At 40.7% G+C, this 20920-nt stretch overlaps 1 pseudogene; it reads right to left on the bottom strand.

The window, feature by feature from the left end:
- Positions 1–8105: 8105 nt before the first annotated feature.
- On the bottom strand, positions 8106–8238 carry LOC100754517 (annotated as a pseudogene).
- Between the last annotated feature and the right edge of the window lie 12682 nt (positions 8239–20920).

Here is a 20920-nt window from a genome sequence, read left to right as displayed (position 1 = left end):
CAAAGTGTTTCTGACCATGACTCATTTTCAAAAGAAGCATTGAATTCACTTTGTCATCTCTGCCTGGATCGGGCTCAGTCGGCCCTTTTATGATTTTTTAAAAAAATATCCTATATAGCTAGGACGGCGTTTATTAGACTCTGGCTATTCAATATTGCATTTCAATGTATAAAAGTCAGTGTTCAATTGAATATTGAGTTTTCTAAGGAAATAAACCTACAGAAAAGAAATTTGCAAGAATCTAAAATAAATGAGTTTGAGGAAGATCAAACTGCCCCTTTGGCTGTTTCAAAGATCAAACGATCTCTCCTTTATAGAAATCAGGAACGGTTTGAATAGCTGCTCTCCTCCATTGCAAAGCCCCATTTGTTCCTGTCATGGATAGCTTGGGATCTCACCATAATAGTATGAAAAGTCATAGGGTAGACAGAAGGAAGATGCTTTCATTCTCCAGAACTTTTGCACCTGAAATAACAAGGGTTTTAATTAATTTAGTCTGAATCCCAGCAGAAGGAGAGCTGGAAATATGTCCTGGGCTCCTTCAGGAAAGAGTCATGATGGTCATGGAAGACTGAGAGGATCTCCCCTGAAGATTAAAGGCTCCACCCACAGGCGTGGTTAGCTTGTAAGAAGGCCATCTTTGGTCACACCTCCTAGAATTCTGGGAAGGAAGTTAGCTCGCCTCACCCCAGGGCTTCCGGCTTCCAGTGTAAATGAGACAGCAGTAGGACCTCACTGACTAAGTTCATTCCAATTTGGGTCACTTTCTATTCGCAACCTCAGCTTGTTTCTTCAATTGAAGAAATAGGAAACCAACGTCACACATCAGCGTCTTATAGGAAAACAAGAGCAAAATGTCAAGTGAATGGAATCCCTAAAATCCCGCTGATGGTTAGTGATGAGGAAATAGCAATCTCTCCTCTTTTTGTCATCCTGTGATCTCTCAGGAGTTGGTTGAAGTGTAGGTAGGCCTTGCCAATCATCATTCTATATCTGATTGCCTTCTTCTCCTGATTGCTCTTCCTCAAAGGCATCAGGAAAACAGTTGCCCTTCCTTCCTGCTGAAGCTGTTTTCTTTGGGGGGAAGATTGTCCTGGATAGGGAGAAGCCCTGGTTACAGGGTTTGGAGGCATTAGGAAGCTGGATTTAGCCACTGAGCCTTACACATTAGGATGGTTCTCTCCCACCATGAACATCAGCAACATGGCTATCATCAAACAACCACCAACTCCTTAGAGCTGAAAAACACAAACTGTTGTCTTCCTGTCTGAGAAAAAAGTCTCCATCAACACCAGAGGCCATTCTTGCCTGAATACCCACCATTGCAATCTGTCTGCTTGCAATTGGGCACTAGGAATAAGTTCTTTGTAGATATTAGTCACATATGAAGTAGTTTAACAACCCATTATATCTGAGAAGATGGAGGCCCCAGATATTAGCGCATCTGGTGGCTTAAGTGGAAGGGAAGATTTCTGCCAGTTTCATTCAGAATTTATTCACACTGTCTTTAGCAAAAGGAGCTTTCAAAAAAATCTAGCCTGGACAGGCTAGAACAGTGGGCGACAGGCAGACATTACAGGAATCCTACTTCAGAAGGATTCCTCAGACCTGACTGGCAGAGAGAGATCCTGCCTCTGCCATTATTAAGCTGCCGAAAAAGAGGTCCTCTTTAAACTAGTGCTCTTGAACACTGTCCTGGCCTGCAATGGGAAAAGCAGGTACAGGTAAACAGACGCCCTTCCTTCCTGTGGTGGTGGGCTCTTAAGCCTGAGCTCTTGGCTTAGCTCCTTCATTCCCACTCTGTGTTGGGTAGGGGAAGGACAGAGATGCCTTCTGTAAGAGCTAAGCTTCAGGGGATTTTGGGAAGTGAGGCCATTTTTTTTCCAGTCTATGAGGAGCCTGGCATGGACCAGTAAGGAGCACTTGCAGATTCTAGCACATGAGCAGGGCAGTCAGGAGAAGAGGCTTGTGGGAGAAATAGATAGGAAAAGGACTGACTGAAAGCCACCTTTACTGACCTCTCAGTGTTGCTTAGAGCTGGTTATAAAGACAAGGCACTTTAGGAATTCCTCACCAGATAGACATTACTGTTTCTTTCGGATAGTTGTTCTCGAGGTTGGCATAGCCACTTGTTTCTTAACTCCCGTCTGTGCCCTGTGTCTTGGCATAAGTGGTGGGGGCATTTGAGTTCCTTCTTCAGGAAGAAAGGCCAGGATTTGCCTGTTCTGTTTCGGGACTCACCTGCCACTTCAGGCTGGTGTCTGCTTGGTTCAGGAGAGACATCTGAATAATGAGTGACAAGAAAAGCTTTGGATGGCTCCTTGGTGCACACACCTTCTTATCCACTAGGTAATGATTTCCCTGATGCAGAGAACCCATGGGAGCCTGAAGTGACTGGATGTGGGTACATGCTGGAAGCCTCTGTGTGGTTTGGGAGCTGGCAGTCAGTGACGCTCTCCCTCCACCATCTTTTTAACATTCAATTCAGCAAAACACCTTAAGCTTTAATAAACAACTCCTGCTTTAATAGTGTTGACTCCAAGCTAATAAGGCAACCGGCGAATCAAGGGAAGGTAAATTTCTCATTAACAATTTATTTAACTTTGTTGAAGAGAGCAATTCCAACTTCTGCTAATTGAATTTGTAGCAAAAACAGGGATCCATTTTACTACCAGCCTCAGGACCTTAATCAAACACCAGGAAAGGTAACGTCACTCTCATTAGCAGATGAAGAGCTAAAAATCCAGGATGGGACAGAAGGTTCCAGAACACTGTTAAATTCCAGAAACTTTAACAGGGTTATCAAGCTGAGGCAGAGATGGGCAATCTGTGGTGTTTCCAATTTTACTTGATAGATAGATCCTTGTGACGTAGAGCTGAGGCTGGACACATGTCAACCTTTGGAAACGCTGACTGGAGCGTGTGTGTGTGTGTGTGTGTGTGTGGCATGTCTAATTTCTCCCTGTGAAACCTCAGAGAGGCAGCTGGGTAGGCTGATGAGAGGTCTTTTTCAGAATGTCCAAAGCCTTGTCCTGAGCTCCAGAGGTGGCCATACTGGGAGTTTGTTAAGGAAGTACTGAACAGGGCTGCCTAAAGTGACAGCCCCTCCTCAGACAAAGGACAAGCAGCATGTCTGGTATAGGGCTGGGATTGAATTTGAAGGGATTTAATAATTCTTCCAAAAATATTCTGTTTTTTTCCCCCCTTCAGACTTTCCTCTGGAAGCCTGGTTAAATGTGTATTATTTCTTCTTAAGTGATTTTTCAGGTCGTTTATTTTGGATTTATGAGCATCAACACATTTTAGAAGGTATTAGGGAGCTGTTCTGCTGGGGGCTCGGTCTCTAAATCATTTACTCTCTCAAATAACTCCTTTTCCATGATACTTTTATATAGGAAACAAGAGTTCTGAAGCACTGACTATGCACTGAGCATGGTTCTAGGCTCTAGAAGTATCCCCAGTGAATGAGTCAGGCCCTTTTACTTGCCGCTCCCTCCCCCAACCCCCGCACCATGTTGTGGAAATGTAAAATGATTAGCTTGGTAATATCTGCATTATTATAAAGCTATGAGGAATGGATTAGAATTCAGATTAATCTTCCTAGACTATTCAACTCTATCTGCTGAGTTAAAGCCTAGAGAAGAGAGGCTAGTGTGTGTGTGTGTGTGTGTGTGTGTGTGTGTGTGTGTGTGTGTGTGTACACCTATGTGCTCACGTGGAGGCCAGAGGACATCCTTGAATATTTTCTCTCAGGTACTGTCCTCCTTTTTCTTGGAGTCAGGGTCTCTCCTTGGTCTGGAACTGGCCAAGTGGACTAGGCTGGCTTGCCAGTGCATCACAGGGATCTACCTTTTCTCACCTCCCCAGTGCTGGAATTATAAGCATGTGCCACTATACCTGTCTTTTTTTAGAAATATGGCTTTTGGAAGTTGAAATGAGGTCCTTGTGCATGCAAAGTGAACAGCAAGCATTTTTATCAAACTGAGGCATCTTTCTAGCCCCTCTGTTGAGTTTTTGAGCACTGCTGGTATGTGGTACCATTTCTGGTAGATATGAAGGTGAGTGATGGTAAAAGCATCTTGTCCTTCCTCATCTTTATTACCTCCTCCCAGGATATATAGTTCATAGAACTAGGAATTTCTCAGTTGTTCCGGGTCTTGAGCTCCCAAAGAGACAAGGGTCTCAGTGCTATGGAAACCCTTTGGTTGCTTCTTTGAGAGGCACGCTTGTAGTTTTAGTTATTTTTTGTCTTACTGTGACAAAATAGCCTAGCAAAAGAAACAGAAGGAAGGAACAACCTTTTGGGGCCTATAGTTTGAGCATATAGTTATTCATAGTGGGAAATCATAGCAGTGGGAGCTTGAGGCAGCTGGTCACATTGCATCTATAGTCAAGCAGAGAGCCTTGAATAACCTGTGCTCAGCTCACTTTCTCCTTTTCAATACAGCCTAGGGAAAGTGACACCCACAGCAGGCAGATGTCTCTGCCTCAAATAACCTAATTAAGATAGTTCTTTACCGGAATGCCCAAGTGCTTCTAGATCTCATCAAATTGACGACTGAGATTAAGCAGTGCCCTTGTAACTACATATAAAGTGCTTTCTCTGTCTGTGCCTCATTTCCACATCTGGGAACCGGGTAGAGCAAGAAAAGAAGCATTGGTAAGTGAATCCTTTTACTCATGGAGGAGATGATAACCAACAAGTTTACAAATGGAGTTTTGGCATTACCTGTTGAGCCAGAAGGGTGAGGAAAATGAGCAAAAAGGATGTCCAAATGTCAGGAGCCAGGTGATCCAGGTGGGCTGTTCAGAAAGGGGGTTGTGGGGAATGTAAGTAGGAAAGTGAATACCCATACATTTATCCAATGCGATCATGTCCAGTCTGTAACCCATGGGCAGCATGTAGGCTACTATGGTTGAGTATAGTTATAAACACAGCCCAAGATAAAATTCAAAGTGATATATATATTTAAAGTGTGTGTGTGTTGTTCACAGCAACAGAATAGCAATTAAGACAATACATTTCAAGCTTTACACACACACACACACACACGAGAGAGAGAGAGAGAGAGAGAGAGAGAGAGAGAGAGAGAGAGACAGACAGAGACACAGACAGAGACACAGACAGAGAGACAGAGAGACAGAGAGACAGAGAGACAGAGAGACAGACAGAGAGAGATGTTCTATGGAAGACAGCTTTCAGAAGATTCAGTTCATGCATGATTCACTTGAGAACAAGAAGGGTTAAAATACATGCACACATGCGTGCAAAGAGAGAGGGACACACACACACACACACACACACACACACACACACACACACACACACAGAATGCCCCTGCTTGTTTGTACTTACTTAAAAAAGCAAAAACAACAATAAAAATAACTCAAAATATCTCCAAGTATAGTTTAATGTATTTTCCAATGCTAGACATTATGCATCAAGATTTTGTACAAAAGGAATTTGAGAAGAAGCGACTGCATCAACCCACTTCAGTAGATTAAATCTTCAGTTCAGCACATTAAAGTATACAATACTCTTTGAGGGCCTTGTCTCCTTTTGTATGTGTGGCCACTATTGGAGGGAAATATTAAGAATGGTTGAATCTCAGCTATTGTCTTTGTGTCTTTAAGGAGATAAAGAAATTAAGGAAAGATTATTGTCTACCTTCCATTTACCTTAGAAATGACCACAAGTGTTGAAGAACATGAAGGATGGTCCATCTAAGCAGTCCGAAGTACTTTCAGGAAGAGCTGCCACTATCTGAGGCAGATGGACCACGAGGAGACTTCCCTAAGGGAGCCTATGTACACAGCTCCCCTGCCCACACACTTGCAAACCCATCCAGCTCCAGTTTATCACTCCATTTCCACCACATAGAACATCTGGATGAAAAGCTCAGCACTGATAACCCAGATGTTGTCACAGAGGAGGGGATGCCCGACAGCATGGACAGCAAAACTGGATGCTTGCAAGGCCAAGTCAGCAACACTTTGTTCCTGGTGGTTAACTACTGAATTCTTGGGTATCTAGGTAGCTCCTTCCTCACACCTCAGAGTCCAGGTGCCACTGGATGAACATGGCCTTGGAGCAGTTAGGTTGAGTCTGATGCTCCAAGAAATCCCGTGCTGTGAACTGTTACATGTGGGTGTTGTGGATTGACAGGCAGAGTCTGACACTTGGGGAGCCACAATGCTATAAGCCACAGGGTATCCCAACAGTCTAGAGGACATCTGAAAGTGTGTGTTGTGACTTCTAGCTTTTCAAGTATTGAAGTTCCTGGTGGTGTGGCAGTTGCTGGGGCTACCACTTTACGTTGACAGCTCTGGTCTTTTCCTGGCAGCCAAAGATCTGGACAGTGACCAATGAGAGACAAGCATTCTGCTTTGAATTTTCCATTAGGCTGGTGATTCATTTGGAAACCCATATTTTATGAAGGCTGTGAATTCAATGCAATGTGGTTGTTGAGGTGTCTACATTCAAATTGGATTCCATTAACTTTATGGTGTGATTAAGTGCCTGAATCATCAGACTAGGGACTGAATTTATGGGCTTTCTGAAAGCACTTTTGAAGACTGGAAGCTTTGACGAGTATAATTTGATCGAGGAGTTTGGGAGAGCAACCTAAAGAGACATCACCTTGAATATAACAAGGATCTGAGAACAGAGCTATGGGAGTGGAGGCAGTTGGTCACTTGAATGCACAGTGGAGTTGCTATTCTGTGTGCACATTTTTTCTCTTCTAGAGTCCTGGAGTTTTATAGAAAAGACTTAGTGGCAAGTCTTTATAGAAAATCGTGACACTGGATTTCAAACACTAAACCACCTAAGTATTAATTGGGGTTCTTGTTTAAAATGCCAATTTAGGGTACTGGAGAGATAGATCAATTGGCAAAATGCTTCCCTTGTAAGTACAAGCCCCGAGTGTGATTCCTAGAACTCATGTTATAAAAAGTCATGTGTGTTGTCATACACTTGTAATCCCTCCTCCGGTGGGAGGCAGGTGCCTGGAACTCACCTAGCTTTGCCTCCTTGGTAAGTTGCAGGCAAGTGGAAGAATAGAAGAGAAACAACATTGACATCCACATGAATACACACACGTGTTACGCATACCCACACACATGAAGGAACACACACACATACACACACAAATGCCATTTTAATTGCCTCCACCTTGTACTTTAAAAGGGGGTGGGGTGCAGGCTTCACAGGCTCTACTAGAAGCAACTGGCATACAGTTGCTATATATGTGGAGAATGCCTGGTTGGGACCCAGATCTAGACCTCTGCATAATTTTGCTCAGCAATTGTCCCATCATCCACTTCATTTATGCTCATCCGGATGGATATTTATGACATGGAAATTATCAGTGGTGTGAAAGTCACACATGCCATGTTGGAAAAGAAGAATGTGGGCTGGCAGAAAGAATGAGTGGCATATTGCAATTTACCAAAAATGAGTCCTGACATCTCGCCTGAAATTTAAAACACTCTTTAACACAGAGGGGTTAAATGGGAAAGGCATAGTTCTTCCATGTCTGAGGCAGACTTAGTTCCTGTTAGGGCAGTGGACATGTACTTTTTATTTCTGCTTTTCCCTTTAAGGATTTCTTTGCATTTAAATGATTTAAATTGTAGTGCATTTAGATTCGAAAATTATTGAAATTAAATAGCATGCTGTTGTTGATAATTTGGACTTACTAATTTGTGAGTTATTCATTCATATCCTTAGTAATTTTCTGTCGAGTTATTGACATCTTTTGTGTTGTTTTAAAAGAGCTGTTCCTATATTAAAATCATTATTTTTTTGCCACGAGATATGTTTTATTTTCATCAATCATGCAAATAATTTTCTATAATATTCCAAAGCAAACCGGTGAAATTTGGCAGTCCAATTAGTGTGTGTGTGTGTGTGTGTGCAGTTCCCTTCAGGGACTTTTGGACTGGTGGCATCAGTGTGGAGGGCCCAGGTTCACAGTGCAGCTTGTGGCTCTAGTCTATGTTGCAGGTGGCTCTTCCTCCCCATAATGAGGGGGTCTCAGAGATAACAGGGTAGGGTGGGAAGGGGTGGGGATGGGGGTGGGGAAATCCTCCAGTCAACACCTTTAGGAAATTTCACTCCTCTTTTCCTGTCCAGTGGTCTCTGGTTGGCAGGATGCTCTTCTCCTGCATCTTAGTGTTCTTCAGCTTGGCCTTATCAAAGCTGGCGACTCCCCCCATGTCCAGCCTGTCTGCCATTTTGCAACCCATGGAGTCTTGTCTCGAGCTCGCACTTCAGTTGCTCCCACTTGCCTTGCTGCAGCAAGAGACTTAAAACTATTAATTTTTAGTGCTGGAAGTACCTTCTTCAGCTTTCTTCTTTTATATTTATAGTGAATTTTCATCCTTTCTCATGGAAAGGTTTAAGTCTCCCATATAAATATTGAAGTTTCTCTTCAGTGGCCGGAGAGGTGTCTCTGAAGTCAAAGGTATGTTTATTTATTTTTGTTTTTGAGTGTGTGCTTTAGGTTCTGTGAGTTTATGCATCACACACTTGCAGAAGCCCATGGAGGCCAGAAGAAGAGGGCATCAGATCCTCTGGAGCCACAATTACGGGCAATTGTGAGCTGCCTGATGTGGGTTCTGGGGACCATCAAATTCTGGCCTCTGTGTTCTAACCTCCAGAGCTATGGTGGCTGGAGAGATGGTTTGGGAGTTATCAGAGCTTCGTGCTCTGACAGAGGACCTGGGTTCGGTTCCCAGAATGCATAGCTCAGCAGTTAAGACCACAGATTCGAAGCCAGGCGTTGGTGGCACATGCCTTTAATCCCAGCACTCGGGAGGTAGAGGCAGGTGGATGTCTGTGAGTTCAAGGCCAGCCTGGTCTACAGAGTGAGTTACAGGACAGGCTCCAAAGCAATACAGAGAAACCCTGTCTCGAAAAACAAAACAAAGAAAAACGGAGACCACAGAGGGCCAGAGTTTGGTGATCCTAGCATCCATGTTCATAATGAGCTAGGTGATCCTAGCATCCATGTCATGGAGTTCATAATGACCTGTAACTTCAGTTCCTGGGGACCTGATGCCCTCCTCTGGGTACCCACACATATGTACACACACACACACAGAGACACACAATATAATAAAACAAATCTTAAGAAATTACCTTTCTTACTGCACTAGTTTTGTTATTACTCACTCCCTTACCAGTAAAAGAGGCAGGCACTTGGATTTTCTTATGGCTAATATATATATATATATATATATATAATATATATATATATATATATCTGTAAAATTGCACACATGAAACACAAATGTAAATCTTTCTCCCAGATAAAGTGTTCTAGTTTCATTCCCTATGGGATACATTCCCATCCATTTGTTGTTAACTGTCATTAGATGGATTAAGTTGCATGTTCACTAATAGGTTGAAACTGTAGGTCAAATCTCTTCATGGAATGGCTCCAAAATCATATAGACTTTTTTTCCCAAATAAACTTTGTCATAAAATAAATCCTTAATCCTCAGCAATTTCAAAGCCCTCCACTGTGATTTGATAACTTGGTTTCCATTTCGGTGCAATATCCTTCTAAGAATTTGAGTTATGCAATGTTCTCAGCTCTGTTAAAAAAATGTTGTTGGTTGTTGCTGGTGACTCTTCTCATCTCATCTCTCCTCCTAGTGCCTCGTCATTTACACCGACCTCACACCAACATCAGCAGAGACAAAACACTGCCTGAGATTTTTCTGTGCAACTGCACTTAAAACTCTGTCTCTCTACTACATTTAAACATCGTGTGTTGCAGAATGTCCCTCTGGAGAGCATCATAATTTTCTTCAGACAGGTTGTTTTTCTTGTGGCCATCTCAGAATATCGGCTGTAAGGGATTTTTTTCCCTATCCCATTATGTTCCTAACCATTATTAATTTATATAAAATTTTAAAATATTTATGGCGTCATCCTACATCTTACGATGCCTTTAGAGTAATTTTCCTCACGGGTTTTCAGTTAAGTAATCTTATTATTTACACATAATAATGATTTCAGCTGTGGGTTAATTACACATCTAATCTCTACATGTTGTCTTATTGCAGTCGTAAGAAAAGCAAAATAGTGGTGCTGGGAATAGACAACCAGCCAGAGAGTCTGTCTACCATCTGCTGCTTCTTCTACAAAATATTCATGAAGTACTAGCTCTGAGCCAGGCACTGTGCTCACCCTGGAGATAGGTCATTAAGCAAGATGGGAGCAGCACCCAGGCTTCTAGAGCAATGGTTATGAACCTGTGGGTCAGGACCCTTGGTGGGGGGGGCTGTTGAATGACCCTTTCCTGGGGATTGCATTTCGATATCCTTCGTATCAGATACCTACACTACATTTCATATCAGTAACAAAATTACAGTTAGGAAGCAGCAATGAAAATAATTCTGTGTATTTTGTGTGTGTGTGTGTGTGTGGGGGGGTCACCACAACATGAGGACCTGTATTAAAAGGTGTTAGCATTTAGGGAGGTTGAAGACCACTGAGCTACAACAGACGCTGAACTAGAAGCAGGCACTGAGCATGATGATCATATGGTTAAGTCGTGACACAGCCCTGATCTTAGTCTTTACTAGAATACACTGGCTGTTCAAATTTTAAGCCATTTTGAGATATTCTTTAGTGGTGTGCATTTCTATGGCACTTGTGTGTGTGTGTGTGTGTGTGTGTGTGTGTGTGTGTGTGTGTGTCTTTGTGTATATGTGGGGAAAACATGCTTGTGTGGATATGTGTACCTCTGTGTGCATAGGTGTGTGAAAGCCATATGTCAATTTCAGGTGCCATCCTTGGGAGCTACCCACTGTTCTTGATTTTATTTATTTACTAATATTTTTAAGGCAGGATTTCTCACTGACCCCGGCATCTCTCTATCTTGGCTTCGGTGGATTACATGTGTATTCCATCATGTTTGTAGATTTTTTTTTGACCTCTATGTGGTTTTGGGGGAGCCTGGGGAGCACCATATACTTCTCGGAAGCAATCTCCATACAGTGCCATTTGTGCTCATCACAGAAAGAAAAAGTTAGTGTGTAAGCTTTTCATTGCTGTGATGAATATGGGAGACAACAACCTAAAGCAAATTGTTTGTTTTGGCCTCTGGTTTCAGAGGTCTCAGTTTGCATCATCTGTCTCCACTGTTCCTGTTCTGGGTGAGGGGCATTATGGTAGAAGGTTTGGGGGAGCATGGCTCCTCACCTCCTGGTGGCCAGGGAATACCTGCCCCAGACACCTGGGCTCCCAGCCTCTGGGATGACACCATGTACCTTCACTTTGGTTCTTTCCCTCCCAGCTGCTGTCCCGGAAGATGGTTTTATCCACAAATACTCTCACAATGTAGCCAAGTAGACAATCAAGATTAACTATGGCAAATTACACGTACGGAAAATACAGAAAAATCCAAACAAGATCATCTTGCACCTTCAGGATGAAGCACCCACCACCATCTTGCTCGTACTTGCCTAATTCCCCTCAAATACAGGGTAGTATATGGTATGTGAGAGCTTCTGCCTTTTGTCTTTTTAAGTCATAAGAAATGTTCCAGGGGATGGAGAGATGGCTCAGCACTGGCTTCTCTTCCAGAAGATCCCGTTTTAATTCCCAGCACCCACATGGTGTCTCACAACTGTCCATAACTCCTATTCCTGGGGAATCTGATACCCTCACACAGACATACATGCAGGCAAAGTACCAGTGTACATTAAATACAAGTAAATACATTGTAAAAAAATGTTCCAAACTCACTTCCCTGTTTTGTCTGTCTCCTCAGTTTTGGTCATGGCCCCTGAGATGGTTTTGTAATATCTCTAGTAACACATCTGGCTACTCTCTTGTGGCAATCTAAGAAATATAGAGGCATATAAGGATGACTTGAATAAATATATGAATCTAGAAAAGCCGTACTTGGTTGAATTAGTGATGACCATGTCACCCAAACCTCAATGGAAGGCAACTGAACAGAAGTCAGGAAAAAGCCAGCACTCTACATGCCAAGAAAGGTTGCTTTCCCTTGTTTCTGTTTTTCATAGATGTGTTGGGAACTGTAACTTCCTCCGAGACAGACATTTTTTAAAACCACATCTACACACAGAGATAGGGATCAGTGTAGAAGCATAATATTTGAAAATAATGACAGGCTGTAGCTATGCCCTTGTCTAAGAGCAGCACATAGGTATCTTCCGTCTGCATCGAAATTTGCATATAAGACACCCAGAGAATGCTAAGACATTCCTGGGGTCAATGTTACAGGAGATTATCTGGAGCAGCTGGCATGATCACTTACCACCCAGGAGCATCCCATCTCATCTCTAACAGAATCACTGTTTTGTGCAAGGACTGGCTGGCCACGTCTTATGAAGCCAACTTGAGCCCCAGCTGATGAATCCTGCCTCATTTGAACTACTGGTAACTCTCTTTCCCTTGCCTGTATCTGCTCTATGATGCTCATGTGACATGGTTCTGCCTAACGGGGTACAGAAGGCTTTGGGAAAAGTTATTTTTGTTCTCAAAAAGACACACAAGGGGCCAGAGAGATTGCTCAGCACTGAGGAGTACATACTGCACGTCTAGAGGACGAGAGTCTGGTTCCCAGCACCTAGGCCAGGCTCACAACCGCCTGTAACTCCAATATCAGGAGATCCTGTGTTCTCTTCTGGCTTCTCAGCACTCCTCACCCCTGGAGACACACTGGTGAACATACACACACACACACACACACACACACACACATAAGATTAGAGTTAAAAAAAGAAAGAGACACAGCTGGGGTAGTTTTTTTATTTCCATCTTTGTTATTAATTAAATTTGCTCTTTGGCATTTTCTTACATGTGTAAAATGCATTCTATGTTAATATTATGGTTTTTAACTTTGTACTATTGTCTCATAAGATGTAATTAGGCAATTCTTGTGTACGTTTTTTATAATTACATATGTTTATAATTATTTCAAAAATAAAAAAATTAAATTAAGGAAAGAAGCCAAAGAGAAATCTTTTCTTTGAGTATACAAGGATGTCATTACCATCCTGGGATTTCAGGGAACAGCCCTGGGGATAAATACTAGGATGTTGAACTGTGTGTACCATGGCAGAGACAATAGGGGTTCCCAAGGATGCCCCTGAAGCTCTCTGAATCTGAGTTTCTTTCTTCTTGTTATGTAATATGGAGTATATCAGTTGATGTTTAAGCCCTTTTGAGATTAGGGTTCACTTCTAGAAACACTCTATGTGACTTCCACAATCACCACAACAGGTGGCAACTGGTTATTGGGTGTGTCTGAGGGAGGAACCATCAAGTCTTTCTATTTCCAACTCTGAATGGGCTGTCCTTTTCTTTAAGTGATATTGCTGACCCACAAAGCAGAATGACGCCCCAGGATTGTGTGTCATCCTTCTGAGCTGGATATAATTAATACCCGTGGCAGCCAACATATCAATGCTTGCTTTAGTAAAAGCCAGGCTCAGAGTCCCAGAGTAGCTCTTTAATATGTATTTTTTAGTGAAATTAACTAAAGAAATGTCCTTGTCCTGAGGGAAAGGATGTCAGCAAAATTGGTAATTTAGGATCTTAGTTATATTTTTTGCTATACTAGAGAAATTCTAACTCACCCGTAACATTTATAAATGTATTAGATCCATTGACATGAAGGTGGGCCCCTGTTAGAAAATCCTAGGTGTAGAACCGGTCATACTTGTGAGACTGTGATGATGTCATAGACTGCTATCTTGGGAGAGAAGCTCAGGCTTATGTTTTAATACAACAGCCATTAGAAATAATTCATAATTAGTTGCCTCCATCTATAATTTACCATTATCTTAATGGTATCTTACTAGCTGATTCAGGTACAGACCCTTTAGAGGAAAATGTTTGAAGTAAAGAAAAATTTGCCTTCTTGGGGATTACAAATTGCTCATGAAAAAAGACAAAGAGGAGATTCTATTAATTACCTAGGATATAAGATAGACCTACAAAAATTTCTACCACAGAAAGCACAAACCAGGAGAAATCAATTATGAACTCTTAATGATCTTCAAAAACTTTCTGGGTGATATTAACTGGCTATGGCCCACAATTGGACTGACTCAAGAATGAAGTAATTTATTTCAAATCTTACAAAGTGATAAGGACTTAAATAGTTCAAGAAAATGATCAGCTGAGGCAGAGAGAGAATTGGCTTTGGTAGAAAAAAAATATTGCAGGATGCACATGTGGATCATTTGGATCCAAAGCTTGGATGGTTATTTGAGTTTCTACATATTTTCCTACAGGAATTCTAATGTAGAGAGAAGACAGTATCTTAGAATGGATATTTTTATCACACAAACAGAGCAAAAAATGAAGAATGTATGTAGAAAAGTTTTCTAAATTAATTCTGGAAGGAAAATTAAGACTTTGTAAATTCCCTGGGGGAACAGAAAGGGATTGGGATAGGGGGCCATGGGGAGCAGGGGAGGTGGGGAGGGAGAGGGAACTGAGATTGACATGTAAAAGAAGCTTGTTTCTAATTTAAATAAAAAAGACTTTGTAAAGTGTCAGGAATAGACACAGCAGAAATCATGGTAGCTTTTACTAATAATGAAATTGACTCATTATGGACAGAAAGTGAATACTGGCAAAGAGCTTGCAGCAGTTTTTTGTAGGTAGAGATTAGCAACAAATATTCCAAAAGCCAGAGACTTCAGTTTATAAAGAGAACTAATTGAATCCTTCCTTACATTGTACATGGAACACCAATATCTGGAGCCCCTACATTCTATACTGATGCAAATAAATCAGGAAAAGCAGGTTATAAGTCAGGAAATTTAAGTAAAATGGCTCAAAGCCCTTATGATTCTGTTCAAAGGCCAGAATTATATGCAATTCTCATGGTATTATTAGATTTTCCAGAACCTCTTAATATAGTTACTGACTCTCAATATGCAGAAAAATGTTTTACATATTGAAACTGCTGAACTTATTCCAGATGATTCAGAATTAAGTTTATTATTTATTCAATTACAAAGAATAATCAGAAATAGAAATCATCTCTTGTATATAATATATATCAGATCCCATATGGGTCTGCTAGGTCCTCTAGCCCAACATAATGATAAAAATTGATAAGCTATTGCTAGAAAATGTTCTAGAAGCCTCAGCATTTCATGAGAAACACCATATTAATAGCAAGGGTTTGAAAAAAGAGTTTTCCTATCACTTGGCAACAAGCCAAAGAAATTATAAGGAAATGTCCTACTTGTTCTTTGCATAACCAAATTTCACTACCTTTAGGAAGTAACCCAAAGGGCAAGTGGATGTGTTTCATTTTACAGAGTTTAGAAAATTAAAATATGCACACCATAGATACATATTTGGGATTTCAATGGGTAACTGCTTTGAATTCTGAAAAGACTGGTTCTGTAATTACACATTTATTAAAAGTTATGGCCACCATGGTGATACATATACAAATTAAGGCTGACAATACTCCAGCATATGTCTCTAATATAAAAAAGCTTTGCCCATTCAATCTAAGCTAACTTTTAAGAATAAAAATTCCTTTTATTTAATCAGATATAACCTGCCTAAAAGGAAACTCCGCAAAGTTAGCGTTGGGGCAGGTTTTGTTTTTGTCTTTCCAGGAGAATAAAAACATCCAGCTATGGAATATGAAGACCACTGGACAAATGAGACATCTGAAGAAAAAGGACAAATCATCCAGAGAAAATGTCCCAAGAAAAAGAGTAAATTGGCCTAATGGCATAACACATTTCCAAAAGGATAAAATTTCATAAATTATCCCAAATGTTTATTTCTGCTGTTCTCTACAGATATATCAGATAAATGGTCTTTGTGTAGTCCCAGTGCAATTAAAAATTAAAGCTGGCTTTGGAGTTGGAACATGGCTCTTTCCTTCTCTAGGCCCAAGCATGTTTGTTGAAGAAAAATCCAAAATCTGTGTCTCATGTCAGAAGAGCCACCTGACATAGGACAGAAGATAAACCAAAATTAAGGGACTAATCTATTGCCACTAATCTCCTAATCCTTTGGTTTTATTTTGACTCTTTAATTTTTTTCTTAAGCTATAAATATTATCTCAAAATTTATAAGATTAATATACATATTAAACTTTCTGTCATGATATTAATGGTCATATAGAGTACTAACTAATTCTAGAAAAAGGCTTCATCTAGTTTCCTATACATGATTTCAGAACTGAGTCTCTAGCAGGTAACTAGGAATTAAGTTTTTGTACTATGGATGTACTTTAAAAAATTGTGGTCCTTTAATCTCTCCAAGATCCACTGAATATGACATTTAAAATGTTTAAGTTTTCTTTAGTGAACCATGATGGCTCTTATCAGTGACTGCTGGAGTCCCCAAAAGGATGATGGTTGTACCCCACAACAATTCTTCCACCTTGACTATGGTAATGGCACTAAACTGAGAAACATCACCCAATGATTGGCTTTGGACTACAAACTGCTCAGGTCAATTTTAAGGTGGCTAGCTGAAATGGTCTAGCCTTGTGCACTACTCCACCCAGAACTTCAGATAAGCCCTACACTTTCCCATTAAACAGAGACTGGCAACAATTGATGCAGCTACCTCCCACAGGACTTGGCCATTATTTCACTTTTATCAGGGTCCCAGACAACAGGGAGTGATTTTAAAAACATGACACCCATATTCCCAAGAGGTGAGATGGGCTGTTTTTGTTTGTTCAGTGAGTTATGGAGATTTGTCATTATTTAGGAGGATTGGTGACAAGTTGTTATTGGTAATGGTCAGGAAAAAAAAGCTGAACCAAAGAGATTATATTCAGGGATCTCATTCTGAAAAGAAAAAGGGATGATATAAAAATAATATGATAAAATGATAGATTATTGACTACTAATCTTAAATATTTTGTATTGGTATGGATTTTGTATATTGATACAAATTTAAGGTTATTTTGTTATACTGTATATATGCTTCTACTCTTGTTTAAGATATTTTTGTATGTTGATACAAATTTAAGGTTATTTTTTGTTAAAACGTATTGTGCATACATTTCTGCTCTTGTTTAAGGTATTGTAGCTAAGCAGCTCACTTAACCATGCAATGTAAATTTCTAGTCCCTGAAAGTTATTATTGCAAACTACTTAGGATAATAAAGAAATACAGGTTAGTAGTTAGCCGCCTATTACAATCAAACTTACACTCATTTTAGGTATGTTTTCAAGATCAAACCAAGATATATTTTAGATAGATGATCTTCAAACACTTCAGAGATCTGTAGAATATGGCTTTTGAGATGTGTTAATAATATAAGACCTTTTATGACAATGAGACATGTCTGTATCTGGAAGCACCAATCTACTTTAGAGAAGATGATGGACACTGAAGAAACTCCATATGGACTTTATTTTTTTGTGGCAAAAGTTAGCCACTGGGCAGGAAAGTCCCCTTTTTTCCTTCTGCTGTCCGAATTGGACAAGCAGGACACAAAAGAAAGTGACTGCTGAACTTTGCCAGGCAAGGTAGGACAGTCCTTCAAAATTCCTGCCTCACAGAAAAGTCTTTCATATATTCTAGGCCTGTAGGCTGGAGATAGATGCCCCAAAGTTACAGATGAATCTTGGGTAACTGTTCAGGCAGCTAGGTCTTTCTGTCAATTCTTAGTTTGGAAGTTGTTTTCTCCACACTTCACGTTTACTTAGAAATAGTACATCTTTCTCGGGTCTCTGATGGAGTTGAAGACTAGATAGTTATAGTCATAGTTTTCATTGTTACAAAATTTAGAAAAGAAATTCACAAAAGACTTGTAAAGTGTATGAGTTGAGAGACATATAAAGACAGTTTTGGGCTGGTGTTTAAGTTAGGATAAAAAGTGAATTAGGTACAAAACTTTGGACTCACCAAGATGGGATAGATAATGGAGTATTTCTCTGAATTTGCCAAATGCAAATGGACTGGACATCATGAATGTAATTCTTATCTGATAATTGTTGTTATTGTATCTAGTTCTACTGTGTCAGAGTTAAAACCTTCCCTTTTTATTTAGAGAAAGAGCCTGAAATGTGATAGTTTGATTGTATTCTGACAATAAAGTTTGCTTTGAGTAGAGTGCAGAGCTAGCCACTAGCTGACCAAAATTAACCATACAGGTTTTGGAGGACTGAGGACAGATAGGAAGCAGGAAGTAGTAAGACAGGGCTGAGAGAGGATCTCAGTCCTTTTGGATGGAGGAATAGAAGAGATTGGAGGTCACTGGTGGCTTCTCCTCAGATTCTCTGATCATTCAGGTTCTTACTCCAATGTATGGCTCCCATTTTTATTGATAAAGAATAATCAGATAAACACTTCACTTACATGAGTGAAGAGGCCATTACTTCACACAATACAAGGACACATATGCCTCTAGCTGATGAAGTGGTCAGTTGTCACACCTCACCAACAGTGATCAGTTGTGAAAGTACATACAGAGATGGGAACATTGAACCAGTTCAGGCAGGTTAGACAGGCAACAATAACCCAAGATAGGTATCTCTAGGAATGACCCCTATACCCTGCCTGGTATGCATAGCACTTTTGCTTTTCTGGACCTTGGTTTCTTCAATCATATCACATTTGGGATGTTTTGGGCAGGGTTCTCTAGTAGAACAAAATGGAAAGGGTGTGTGTGTGTGTGTGTGTGTGTGTGTGTGTGTAAGAAGGGATTCTATTCCATTGAATGGTTTACAATTAAGAGGATCTGGTAGTCTAACAGTCTGTGCAACAGAGACCCTGAGAACCTCATCCATCTGCTCAGTGGGCAATGCTGGATGCCTTTGAAGTTCCAACCTGGTGCTCAATGCCTCGAATATTCTTGGTGAGTCTCAGGTCTTTGGTCTCTATTACATTGAAAGGCCAAGAGGCTGGATACTGATGTCACTAACATCATTATCATCATTATCATCATCATCATCAGCAGCAGCAGCAGCAGCAGCAGTAGCAACAACAGGAGGGAGGGACACATTCAACAGCAAGGGCAAAGGCAGGTAGACAATAGACAATGAGTGCACCATTTTTCCTTGGACCTCTTTATATCTGAGTTTTCTTTTGAAAACTGTGGGAAGGGTCTTTCCCTCAGGAAATGCTCCCTGGAAATGCCTTCCTAGTCTTGCCTAGAGGTTCATCTGAGTGAATGCTAGATCCTGCCAAGTGGATGGTCAAGGATCAAGATCAGTCTCCACAAGGACTCACCTCCATGCAAAGTCATGTTCCTTCTTGAAACTGATCCCTGTGGGCCATATCTATGGATTCATTACAGCCAGGTCTGCTTTCTTAGGAGACAGAAGGAGTTTTGAGTCTGAGAAAGTAGAGTGAGGACTCTTCCTCTTCATGAATCTTCACTACTGTAAATTTACTATGATCCATTAACTTTATTCTAACCCTGCGGTCTAATTATAGTTACAAAGGCAACTGAAGGAAGTTAATGAAACATAACAGCACAAATTATAACACCAGAAAATAGAAGGAAAGTATATCATTGCTGTCACCAGGAGCAGTTGGGAGACTGGGACCACTGGATGGAAGGGCTGTCATTCAAGATCAGCTGATTGGCTGTATTATGATGCTATCTGTAGAAATTTAAGTTCATTTTAATACTCATTATTTTTATGTATGTGTAAATGTGTGTGCCTGTGTGTGTTTACGTGCACTGAGTGTGTGCAGGAGCCTGCAGAGGCCAGAAGAGGGCATCAAATCTCCTGGAAGTAGAATTACAGGTGGGTTATGAGCTGCTTGATATGGGTACTGGAAACCAAGCCTGGGTTCTCTGCAAGAGCATGAGATGCTCTTAACTGCTGCGCCATTTCTCCAGCCCTGAAATTTCAGTTCTAAAATAACTCAATATATTCTCTATTTATAAAGTGAGTATGTTTCCAGAAAGTTTTGAGCTCTTCCACAGAATTGAGAAGGGTGTGGGGGAGACCCAGGAATGTGAGACCTCTACCCACCCCGCAAAGTTAGGCTCCCTCATCACTGTCTTCTTCATGAACATTTACTCTTTAGTTTGCAAAATGTGTGTATTTGATTTTTTTTCTTGTGCCATTTAGCAGGCAGGGTCCTTTCAAGACAAATGACAAAATGTGGCCAGGGTCATTTTTCTTCCTAATTACTTTGTTTGATTCTGTTCAATATTACCTTTTAAATTAATTACTACATCTTATTTTTGTAGAACCATTTTAGATTTGTAGACAAATTGGGCAGGTGTCATAGACTCAGATGTTCTCCCCATCCCTCCCTCCCAGTTACTACTAATCATTAGCATTGTCACTAATCTTACTTTAGTATGATGCATTTGGCTACATTAACTAACTGGTATTGAAGGATTTTTGTGCAAATCCATTATTTATTCATAGCTTTTGTATTTCCTCTGTGTTCCATAATTCTATCTAGTAATCAAAGTACATTAGGCCATCATGTCTCTTTAAATTCATTTTGGAGGTGATATTTCCTCACCCCTTCCTCATTTCTGATGACCTTTGAGAGCATTGGGTAGTATCATCAGGCATACTAGTACTCTATGCTGGGATTTTCTTTGTATTTTTTCATGCTATTTCCCCTTACTTGGGTATGGAGATGATAGAGGTGGAAAATTATTTCCATGATTTGTGATGACTATGATGGACCAGACTACCCATCAGAGATAGTGGTGATCAGGGATGTCCCCTGTGAGGTGCTGGTTCCTACCTCTTCATATCCCACATCTTATTGTTTGGAAGCAAATCACTCCATCCTCCTTCACACAGGTGGGACATAACGGCTCTATAGAGCATACCATCTATAGAGTAGCATACCTACATAATTTAAGTGCACTTCTTCTACATGGGAAATTTCTTCAAAGATTTTGTAAGCAGAGGGGCTGATTCTACTTCATGGGTTATACATTTTGTGGCT

The sequence above is a fragment of the Cricetulus griseus genome (assembly GCF_003668045.3).
Source record: "Cricetulus griseus strain 17A/GY chromosome 1 unlocalized genomic scaffold, alternate assembly CriGri-PICRH-1.0 chr1_0, whole genome shotgun sequence".
Taxonomy (NCBI): domain Eukaryota; kingdom Metazoa; phylum Chordata; class Mammalia; order Rodentia; family Cricetidae; genus Cricetulus; species Cricetulus griseus.
The sequence above is the reverse complement of the archived record's forward strand: the minus strand, read 5'-3'. Positions and strand labels throughout refer to the sequence as shown.